The 13,708-nt window shown below is 25.6% G+C and overlaps 3 non-coding genes across 3 annotated transcripts; 2 read left to right on the top strand and 1 right to left on the bottom strand.

The window, feature by feature from the left end:
* Window positions 1-1,736: 1,736 nt before the first annotated feature.
* Trnag-ucc lies at window positions 1,737-1,808 on the bottom strand. The gene has a single exon. It is a non-coding gene; the product is annotated as a tRNA-Gly (tRNA).
* Window positions 1,809-5,712: 3,904 nt separating this feature from the next.
* Trnag-ucc lies at window positions 5,713-5,784 on the top strand. Its single transcript has one exon. It is a non-coding gene; the product is annotated as a tRNA-Gly (tRNA).
* Window positions 5,785-7,177: 1,393 nt separating this feature from the next.
* Window positions 7,178-7,249, top strand: Trnag-ucc. Its single transcript has one exon. It is a non-coding gene; the product is annotated as a tRNA-Gly (tRNA).
* Window positions 7,250-13,708: the final 6,459 nt, after the last annotated feature.

The following is a 13,708-nucleotide window of genomic DNA, read 5'->3' as shown; positions in this document are numbered from 1 at the left end:
TATTATTCTTTTATCGGTTTGATTCTACCATTAGCCTTGCTACCATTATTTGATTAACATTATCATACTGATAAGAGTAATGTTATCGTTTCTATTATAGTTAATTCCTTTACCTATTTTTGGCCATATTCTTCTTTCTCTTCCTCCCTATCATCACCATCCTCTTCCTCATCCTCACCCTTAGCTTCAACACCAACCTCATCATCACCATCTCATCACTGTCATCACCACCACCACCTTCACCACCACAAATACCAGCATCCCCACCACCATCATCATCACCACCATCATCATCACCACAACCACCACTACCACCATCACCACCACAACCACCCTCAACACACCCCCAACACACCATCACCGCCACCATCACCATCACAACCACCACTATCATCATCATCATCATCACCACCACAACGATCATCATCATCACCACAACCACCGCCGTTATTTTAAGTACAGAGACATCATTAGCTTAGAGCATTAAGACCAAAAAATATAAATGACATATTGAATCCGTAATTAGAGGCACCAAATCTATAATAGATGGTAAGATAGATAGATGGATGGATGGATGGTTAGATAAATTGATAGATATATATATATATAGATAGATAGATATATGGATGGATGGATGATTAGATGAATGGATAGATAGATGGATGGATGGATGGTTAGATAAATGGATAGATATATAGATAGATAGATAGATAGATAGATAGATGGACGGATGGATGATTAGATAGATAGATAGATGGATGGATGGTTAGATGAATAGATAGATAGATCAATGTTTAGTTATGTATATATATAGATGGATAGATAGATAAATGGTTAGTTATGCATATATATAGATGGATAGACAAATGGTCAGATAGATAGATAGATAGACGGTTAGAAAGATAAATAGACAGATAGTTAGATAGACGAAGACGATTTAGGGCTGCTAGATTTATTCATTGCCCGGGGGGACATCAGTCGATTGGGTTATCATCGACATCAATAACGTGTAATCAATTGTCCTTAATTAAGCATCAATAGCCTTTTTTTTTTTTTTTTTCTTCTTTTTTTCTTTTTTTGGGGGGGGTGTAATGACTATGACTATTAAATTGAGTACACAAGGCGATTAGACAGGGAGGGGAGAGGATAGATATATGGTTTGATAGATAGGTAGATAGGTAGATAGATGGATGGATGGATAGATGGATAGATAGATAGAGAGAGAGAGAGAGAGAGAGAGATGCTCAGATAGACTGACTGAAGGATGGATAAATAGATAAATAGATTGGTAGACAGATAGATCATCATCATCATCACCATCATCATCATCATCATCATTATCATAATAACAATGATAATAATAATAATAATAATAATAATAACAACAACAACGACAACAAAACAACAGTAATAATAATAATATCTAGTATCATTGCTGTTGCTTTTCAACTATGTTGATAGTACTGACAATAGTGACAGCTATATTAGCGATAAGTATGATAATATAACTTCCTCAAGAGCAACAATAACAACAACAACAACAACAATACTAATAGCCCCCCCCCCAAAAAAAAAAATAACAATAACAATAATAAGTTTGCGATGGCCGGGAATCGAACCCAGCAACAATAACAGCTGTAGTAGTGAAAACTATGATAATATAACTTCCTCAACAGCAACAATAACAACAACAGCCATACTAATAGAAACAAAAAAAAAAAAAATTATAGTCATTTTGCGATGGCCGGGAATCGAACCCGGGTCAACTGCTTGGAAGGCAGCTATGCTCACCACTATACCACCATCGCTTCGTAGCTAAAAGGTATTTGAAGATTATATGTTGAAAAGGGATGATGATAATATTTAATGATGAGGATGATGGTGACGGTGTTGATGTGGGTGGTGGTGGTGGTGACGATGATGGTGATGAATGAATGAGTATTACACTATCAATAATAGGGACAATAATATTAGTGTTAATAGTTAAAGTTATGATTATATAATGAAAGTGGCCATGAAGATTTTAATGATAAAGACATTAATGGTCGATAGTAAGAACTCATAATAATACAGATAATACCAACAACTATACCAATGATAATTATGATAATAATGATGATAATACTAATGTAATATAATAAACAATAACCATAATAATATTAAATGCAGCACATACACGTGCGACCGTGCGTACATATACCATCTTCTACAGATATATTGTTATAACTGTTAGCAATATCAATTTTTTTTTTTTTTTTTTTTTATCCTTATTATGATCCATTGAAATCACTGATATTATCTCGATGCAATACGTATCGAAGTTTGCAATATATAATTTCCCTTGCAATACATGACGCGTCTATTATCGTATGTTATCATTATTCTTAACTTTTTTTTTTTTTTTCTTAATAGCCTTAACCCCATTTTTTTATTCTGAACTTTTTTTTTCATGATACCCTTAACCTTTTTTTTTTTTTTTATTCTTAACCTTTTCTATCTTTTTCTTTGACTGTGATTATGATAGGCTCGTTATCAACACTATCATCATTATCACTCGAATCACACTCTGCCAATTATCGTGGTTGCCTATTTTTATCTTTTATTTTATTTTTTACTTTCCATATTTCAACCTCTACAGGCGTGGAGAGATCACCGACTGATAGAATAATTACAGACATTATTTTGATCATTAAATTATGTTGTACGCTACGCCTCCGGTAATCGGTGTTGCCAAGGGGTGGTCGTGTCTTTTCTTTTTTTTTTTGTGGCGAAGAGGATGGTTTATTATTTGTCTCACACACGTGCACACGTACACACACACATACATATACACACACGCAAAGCACACATACGCACATACACATGCGCACACACACACATACACAAACACATACACACACACTCTCTCTCTCTCTCTCTCTCTCTCTCTCTCTCTTCCTCTCTCTCTCCTCTCCCTCTCCCTCTCCCTCTCCCTCTCCCTCTCCCTCTCCCTCTCCCTCTCCCTCTCCCTCTCCCTCTCCCTCTCCCTCTCCCTCTCCCTCCTCTCCCTCTCTCCATCACCCTTTCTTACCTACCTCCCCCTCCTACCACTCTCTCTCTCTCTCTCTCTCTTTTTTTTTTTTTTTTTTTTTGACTCAGATAATAATCAAGATAACCACGTTGTTTGTCTTGTTTACAGAAGCCTGTAATTGATTAAAGTGTTTACGATAATTACAGATGCCGGGGTTCGAGGTAGCCGTGTATGTCGACATGATGAGACCGTGATCTTGCAGTTATGAGTCAGGTAGATGAATTACGTAATTTGTACACGAAGGGGGAAATATTTACGTAATTTGTACACGAAGGGGGAAATATTTACGTAATTTGTACACGAAGGGGGAAATATTTACGTAATTTGTACACGAAGGGGGAAATATTCACTTAATTTGTACACGAAGGGGGAAATATTTATGTAATTTGTACACGAAGGGGAAAATATTTACGTAATTTGTACACGAAAGGGAAATATTTGTACACGAAGGGGAAAATATTAAGTTAATTTGTACACGAGGGGGAAATATTTACGTAATTTGTACACGAAGGGGGAAATATGTACGTAATTTGTAAAATATTCACTTAATTTGTACACGAATATGGAAATATTTACGTGATTTGTACACGAAGGGGGAAATATTAACGTAATTTGTACACGAAATGGAAATATTTGTACACGAACGGGAAAATATTTACTTAATTTGTACAGGAAGGGAGAAATATTTACGTAATTTGTACACGAAAGGGAAATATTTGTATACGAAGCTGATTTTTTTTTTTTTTTTTTTTTTTGTGGGGGGATGTTGAAAATTTGTGAAACATATTTATGTTTTTTCCAGTTTTATTATAAAATATCTATTTGCCATCTCCATGCTCCGTCTTTATAAAACGAACAAATGCTGAAAACCAAAGCAAACTCGACACCCTCGCTCCTGATCCTGAAGATAAGCAATTTACTCCAGCCGTTTCCGAGGTAATTAAAAACAAATAAAACGGCTGAGATGAAAGTTGTTGCGTCAAAGAAGAATAAATACGCTGGCTTTTCCCTTACGTGCTGCCACCTGGTGACGATTGTCTTTTGTTTTTGTTTTCGCCTTTTTTCTTTTTTTCTCTCTCTCTCTTTTAATGAATTCTCTAATAGTTTTGAATTGGATTGATTTCCTATTGAAATCATTTCCAGTCATGTACGAAATTTGAATAAAAAATATTATTCATCTGTTCCATTATCATTATCATTAGCAGGTGTTATTATCATCGTTATTATTTTCATTTTTTTATGAAAATAACTTTAATATTGATAGTTATTTTTATCAATATCATTATTTTATATCGTCTTTACCATTACCATACTCATCCTCTCTGCCAAATGAAGGAAGCTTGTGCAATCTTTCAAGAAATATTAATTTACTTTCAAAACGTCCAATTACCCAGACGCTTGTTAGCAGAAAAAAGAAAAAAAAAAAAAAAAAAAAAAAAACATGACTGACGCGCCACGATATGAAAATTTACTCGTGGGTTGCCTATAGCCCTTAGGTCCAGGTGATATAAGGTATTGGCGTTGGACCTGAGGGCATGTAAGTAGGTATTCAGGGTCGGTCGGCCTCTTTGAGATCGCCAACACGCCAGGGCAGCCGCGTCGGGAGAGGGAATCGCTCGCCAAATGCATTGTTGGCGTAATTGTTTTCATTATTCATTTGCATCGTGGTTATAAGTCGTGGAGGTTATTGTTGTAATCGTTGTTATTGTATTTTTTATTTTTATTATCATTGTTTTTATTTTTGTTTTTATTATCACTGTTATTATTATTGTTATTTTTATTATTATCGTTATTATAGGTATCATTATTGTCATTTCTGTTATCAATATTGTTGTTGTTGATATTACTGTTATTGATACTATTATTATTATTATTATTATTATTATTATTATTTATTAATATTATCATTATTATTTATTATCATTATTACTATTATTATTATTATTATTATTATTATTATCATTATTATCATTATCTTTATCGTTATGATTAATATTACTATTATTTTTATTGCTATCATTATTATCATCATTATTGTTGTCAGTCTCATTATTATTATCATTTTTATCATTACTATTATTACCATTTTTATCATCATTTTTATCTTTGATATCATTAACATTATGATCATTATAATTATTATAATACTATTATTGATATCCTCATCGTTATTGTCATATTCATTACTCTTTACTATCATAACTGATGTTATTATTATCATTATTATTACTATTATTATCACCATCATTTCATAAAAATTCTAGTATTATACATATTTTTTTTAATATAGCCACCATTATTAGCAATATTATCATCATTAATACATTTCATCATCACCCTCACCATCATTATATGAACCTTATCATCATCATCAATATCATTATCATTTATTAAACTATCTGATTAGCCTCACGTTTCACACAGACAAACAGACAGACAGACTGATAAGAGACAAAGGGAAACCGATAGAGAGTATTTAAACCACCAAGTTACGAAGTATAGTGTAGAAGCGATGGTGGTATCATCACTATCATCACCATCATCACCATCATCATCATCACCATCACCCTCATCATTATTCTTGCAAGTATTATCATCGTCCCTTTTCAACATATAATCTTCAAATACCTTTTAGCTACGAAGCGATGGTGGTATAGTGGTGAGCATAGCTGCCTTCCAAGCAGTTGACCCGGGTTCGATTCCCGGCCATCGCAACCGAACCGAACTGTTTTTTCTTGTTGTTGTTGTTGTTTTGCTATTAGTATTGTTGTTGTTGTTTGTTTTTTTGTATTTTGTTGTTGTTTTTATTTGTATTGTTGTTGTTGTTATTGTTGCTGTTGAGGAAGTTATATTATCATACTTTTCACTAATACAACTGTCATTGTTGCTGGGTTAGATTCCCGGCCATCGCAATTTATATATATACATTTTGTTTAACTTTTTTTTTGTTATTATCATTCGATATCATTAATTCCATTATCATTATTATTACTTTTATTACTGTTTTCGTTATCATAATAATTACCATTATTATTATTATTATTATTATCATTATTGTTATTATTATCATTACTATGATCATCATTATCATTATTATTACTGCAATTGTCATTACTATTAAAACCACTAATAATAATAATCATATTATTATTATTATTATTATTATTATTATCACTATCATGTTTATGATTATTAAGTTTATCATGTTTATTGTTATCATTAATAGCATTATTATTATTAATATTATTATTATTATTATTATTATTATTATTATTATTATTGTTGTTGATATTATTATTATTATTATCATTATTTTATTATCAATATTATTATTACTATTATCATCATTATCATTATCATTATCATTATTATTACTATTATTATCATTATTATTATTATAATTATTGTTGTCATTAACATTATTATTATTCATTATCCTTTATTGTTACTATCATCCTCATTATTATTGTTATCATCATTGCTATCATTATTATCATTATCATTGATAATAAATTATAATTTATATTATCATCGTTATCATTATCATTACATTTAACTATCAGAAGCGTTGTTACTATTATCATTATCATTATTATCATCATCATTATTATTGATATCATTATCATCATTATTATTATCAATATTATCAGTATTGCTATCATTATCATCATCATTCTTATAACTTCTAGTATTATTGCTGTTATCTTTCATTATCTATATCTTTCTCATTATCACCATCGTCAATACTATCATATTTATAGCTAATTTAGCCACCATTATTAGCAATACTATCATCATTAATACCATTCATCATCACCCTCACCATCATTCTATGAACCTTGTCACCATCACCAATATCATTATCACTTATTAAACTTATTAGTATCACAATTAACACAGACAGATAGACTAATAAGAGCAAAAAAAAGCTATCCAATAAAGATAATATTAACAACCAATTCAATAACAGTACAGCAGAGGCGATGGTGGTATCATCACCATCATCACCATCATCACCATCATCACCATCACCCTCATCATTATTCTTGCAAATATAATCATCATCCCTTTTCAACATATAATCTTCAAATACCTTTTAGCTACGAAGCGATGGTGGTATAGTGATGAGCATAGCTGCCTTCCAAGCAGTTGACCCGGGTTCGATTCCCGGCCATCGCAACCGAACCGACCGAACCGTTTTTTGTTGTTGTTGTTGTTGTTGTTGTTTTGCTATTAGTATTGTTGTGGTTATTGTGGCTGTTGGGGAAGTTATATTATCATAGTTTTCACTAATACAGCTGTCATTATTGCCAGAATTATCAGCATAGTTTGAAAAACAACAGCAATAATAATTGATGTTATTGTTGTTGTTGTTGTTGTTGTTGTTGTTGTTGTTGTTGTTGTTGTTGTTGTTGATGATGATGTGCTTAATATTGCTATTATTATTTTTTCATATTAATCATTAACACCAATATTGATATTATAATTATCCTTACCAATATCTTTATTGTTATCCTTATTAATATTATCATTATCATTTTTTTTTTTGTTATTATTATTATTACTATTTTAATTATCATTGTTGTTGTTAATATTATCATTATTGTTATTGTTATTGTTGTTGGTGTTATTATTATTTTAATTATTTTTATTATTATGATTCTTTTATCATTATCAAAACTTATAATTATTAATACTATTATCACGTTGACATCGTCATCATCGTCATTAGCATAAGTATCAACACAGTTTCATGTTCACCATCATTATCATCACTAACAACACTCATTAATAACATCACAATCATAATTACCATCATTATCCGCGTCACCATAGCAACCAAGACCCAGAGTTCGTTTGTGCCTCCTGACCTTGGCTTGGTACAGAGAGCAATGTTGTTATCTTGCCTCGATGAAAAGCCAGTGTTGATTAATTACCAAGTTGCCAATTAATCGAAGGTACGTGTCGGTAAACAAGGTCATTAGATGAACTTCGGCGAATCTTTGGTTGAATGGGCAAAGGGGCAAAATTGACTGCAGGGAATCGAACACGGTTAAAACACGTTTTTTTTTTTTCTTCTTCTTTCTCTCTCTCTTTTCTTTTTCTGTCTTTCTTTCTCTTTTCGTTTTTTTGTTAAATAAATATGTATATATATATATGTGTATGTATATATGTATATATATACATATCCTATTTATGTATGTATGTATATGTGTGGTTATGTATGTATAATCATATGTATACACACGCACACGTGTGTGTGTGTGTGTGTGTGTGTGTTTATACATCTGGAATCTTAATTCACATTTCCCTTTCATTACTTATTACCTCTCTCTCTCTCTCTCTCTCTCTCTCTCTCTCTCTCTCTCTCTCTCTCTCTCTCTCTCTCTCTCTCTCTCTCTCTCTCTCGCTCTCTCTTTCTCTTTCTCTCTCTCTCTCTCTTTCCCTCTCTTTCTCTCTTCCCTTTCCACTTCCTCTTCCTCTTCCTATCTCTCTCTCCCTCTCCCTCTCCCTCTCCCTCTCCCTCTCCCTCTCCTCTCCTTCTCCCTCTCCCTCTCCCTCTCCCTCTCCATCTCCCTCTCCCTCTTCCTCTCCCCCCCCCTCTCTCTCTCTCTCTCTCTCTCTCTCTCTCCTCTCTCTCTCTCTCTCTCTCTCTCTCTCTCTTTCTTTCTTCCTCTCCCTCTCCCTCATCCTCTCCCTCTCTCCCACCTCCCCTCTTCGCCCTCACCCCCACTGACCCGTATATAATTCAGACGACTTTCCCTGGGTTATGACCGCCTAGCTCCGCGAACCCTACAATATATATATTTTTTTCCCTCCTGCTCTTTAATTCTATTTTACACCATCTTATTTTTTTATAAACCTTTTATCATTTTTTTTTCCACACTTCTTCAAATCATTATCATCATCTGTTTTTTTGTTTTTGCGTTTGTTTCGGTAGTTTTTTTGTGAGTGACGCACCGACCGCATCGCGATTCTTTTGTTTTTAACCCGTGTTGCTGGTGGTTGGTTAAAAGTGTTGGTCTCATTTCTTATCTTCTGATTATTATCATTATTATCATTATAAATATAATCATTGTTATTATTATTAATTTCTTGTTATCATCATCATCATCATTGTAACTGTCATCTTTATTGTTATCATTATTATTATTATTACTGCTGTTGTTGTTTTTGTCATTATTATTATTATTATTATTATTATTATTATTATTATTATTATTATTATTATTATTATTACTATTATTACTATTACTATTATTGTCATTATCATTATTATTGTTATTATTATTATTATTATTATTATTATTATTACTGTTATTATTATTATTATTATTACCATCATTATTGTTGTTATCGGTATCATTATTATCATTATCATTATTGTAATCATTATTGCTATTATCATTGTTATCATTACTATCATTATCATTATTATTCCATTATAATTGACAATACTACCATTATCATAATCATAATTTACTATTACGCTTAACTATCCTGATGTCATTACCATCGTTATTATTATCATCACGATTATCAACATTACTATTGTTCTCATCATTATTATTCTTATTATCTCAATAGCCTTACAATTAACACAGACGAAGAGAGAATATTAACAACCAATTTAACCACCATAATATAGAAGCGATGGTGGTATCATCACCATCATCACCATCATCACCATCATCACTATTATCACCATCATCACCATCATCACCATCATCACTATCATCACCATCATCACCATCATCACCATCATCACCATCATCACCATCATCATCGTCATCATCACTATCATCACCATCATCACCATCATCACCATCATCACCATCATCACCATCATCACCATCATCATCGTCATCATCACTATCATCACCATCATCACCATCATCACCATCATCACCATCATCACATCATCATCGCATCATCACTATCATCACCATCATCACCATCATCACCATCATCACTATCATCACCATCATCACTATCATCACCATCATCACTATCATCACCATCACTCTCATCATTATTCTTGCAAATATTATCATCGTCCCTTTTCAACATATAAACTTCAAATGGCTTGTTACTACGGTTCCTGTCATTGCTGTTATTCGTATTTTAATCATCAGTTACAGTATTATTGTTGTTATTGCTGTTATTATTATCATTATTATTATTATTATTATTATTATTATTATTATTATTATTATTATTATTATTATTATTATTATTATCATTATTATTATTATTATTATTATTATTATTATTATCATTATCATTATTATTATTATCATTATCATTATTATTATTATCATTATTATTATTATTATTATCATTATTATTATTATCATTATTATTATTATTATCATTATTATTATTATTATTATTATTATTATTATTATTATCATTATTATTATTATTATTATTATCATTATTATTATTATCATTATTATTATTATCATTATTATTATTATTATTATCATTATTATTATTATTATTATTATTATTATTATTATTATTATTATCATTATTATTATTATCATTATTATTATTATCATTATTATTATTATCATTATTATTATTATCATTATTATTATTATTATTATCATTATTATTATTATCATTATTATTATTATCATTATTATTATTATCATTATCATTATTATCATTATTATTATTATCATTATTATTATTATTATCATTATTATTATTATCATTATTATTATTATCATTATTATTATTATCATTATTATTATTATCATTATTATTATTATCATTATTATTATTATCATTATTATTATTATCATTATTATTATTATCATTATTATTATTATCATTATTATTATTATCATTATTATTATTATCATTATTATTATTATCATTATTATTATTATCATTATTATTATTATCATTATTATTATTATCATTATTATTATTATTATCATTATTATTATTATCATTATTATTATTATCATTATTATTATTATCATTATTATTATTATCATTATTATTATTATTATTATCATTATTATTATTATCATTATTATTATTATCATTATTATTATTATCATTATTATTATTATCATTATTATTATTATCATTATCATTATTATTATTATCATTATTATTATTATCATTATTATTATTATCATTATTATTATTATCATTATTATTATTATCATTATTATTATTATCATTATTATTATTATCATTATTATTATTATCATTATTATTATTATCATTATTATTATTATCATTATTATTATTATCATTATTATTATTATCATTATTATTATTATCATTATCATTATTATTATTATCATTATTATTATTATCATTATTATTATTATCATTATTATTATTATCATTATTATTATTATCATTATTATTATTATCATTATTATTATTATCATTATTATTATTATCATTATTATTATTATCATTATTATTATTATCATTATTATTATTATCATTATTATTATTATCATTATTATTATTATCATTATTATTATTATCATTATTATTATTATCATTATTATTATTATCATTATTATTATTATTATCATTATTATTATTATCATTATTATTATTATCATTATTATTATTATCATTATTATTATTATCATTATTATTATTATCATTATTATTATTATCATTATCATTATTATTATTATCATTATTATTATTATCATTATTATTATTATCATTATTATTATTATCATTATTATTATTATCATTATTATTATTATCATTATTATTATTATCATTATTATTATTATTATTATCATTATTATTATTATCATTATTATTATTATCATTATTATTATTATCATTATTATTATTATCATTATTATTATTATCATTATTATTATTATCATTATTATTATTATCATTATTATTATTATTATCATTATTATTATTATCATTATTATTATTATCATTATTATTATTATCATTATTATTATTATCATTATTATTATTATCATTATTATTATTATCATTATTATTATTATCATTATTATTATTATCATTATTATTATTATCATTATTATTATTATCATTATTATTATTATCATTATTATTATTATCATTATTATTATTATCATTATTATTATTATCATTATTATTATTATTATTATCATTATTATTATTATCATTATTATTATTATCATTATTATTATTATCATTATTATTATTATCATTATTATTATTATCATTATTATTATTATCATTATTATTATTATCATTATTATTATTATCATTATTATTATTATCATTATTATTATTATCATTATTATTATTATCATTATTATTATTATCATTATTATTATTATCATTATTATTATTATCATTATTATTATTATCATTATTATTATTATCATTATTATTATTATCATTATTATTATTATCATTATTATTATTATCATTATTATTATTATCATTATTATTATTATCATTATTATTATTATCATTATTATTATTATCATTATTATTATTATTATTATCATTATTATTATTATCATTATTATTATTATCATTATTATTATTATCATTATTATTATTATCATTATTATTATTATCATTATTATTATTATTATTATCATTATTATTATTATCATTATTATTATTATCATTATTATTATTATCATTATTATTATTATCATTATTATTATTATCATTATTATTATTATCATTATTATTATTATCATTATTATTATTATCATTATTATTATTATCATTATTATTATTATCATTATTATTATTATCATTATTATTATTATTATTATCATTATTATTATTATCATTATTATTATTATCATTATTATTATTATCATTATTATTATTATCATTATTATTATTATCATTATTATTATTATCATTATTATTATTATCATTATTATTATTATCATTATTATTATTATCATTATTATTATTATCATTATTATTATTATTATCATTATTATTATTATCATTATTATTATTATCATTATTATTATTATCATTATTATTATTATCATTATTATTATTATCATTATTATTATTATTATTATCATTATTATTATTATCATTATTATTATTATCATTATTATTATTATCATTATTATTATTATCATTATTATTATTATCATTATTATTATTATCATTATTATTATTATCATTATTATTATTATCATTATTATTATTATCATTATTATTATTATCATTATTATTATTATCATTATTATTATTATCATTATTATTATTATCATTATTATTATTATCATTATTATTATTATCATTATTATTATTATCATTATTATTATTATCATTATTATTATTATCATTATTATTATTATCATTATTATTATTATCATTATTATTATTATTATTATTATTATCATTATTATTATTATCATTATTATTATTATCATTATTATTATTATCATTATTATTATTATTATTATCATTATTATTATTATCATTATTATTATTATCATTATTATTATTATCATTATTATTATTATCATTATTATTATTATCATTATTATTATTATCATTATTATTATTATTATTATCATTATTATTATTATCATTATTATTATTATCATTATTATTATTATCATTATTATTATTATCATTATTATTATTATC

The sequence above is a fragment of the Penaeus chinensis genome, chromosome 32, assembly GCF_019202785.1.
Source record: "Penaeus chinensis breed Huanghai No. 1 chromosome 32, ASM1920278v2, whole genome shotgun sequence".
NCBI classification, from domain to species: domain Eukaryota; kingdom Metazoa; phylum Arthropoda; class Malacostraca; order Decapoda; family Penaeidae; genus Penaeus; species Penaeus chinensis.
This window is presented reverse-complemented; position numbering and strand designations above follow the sequence as displayed.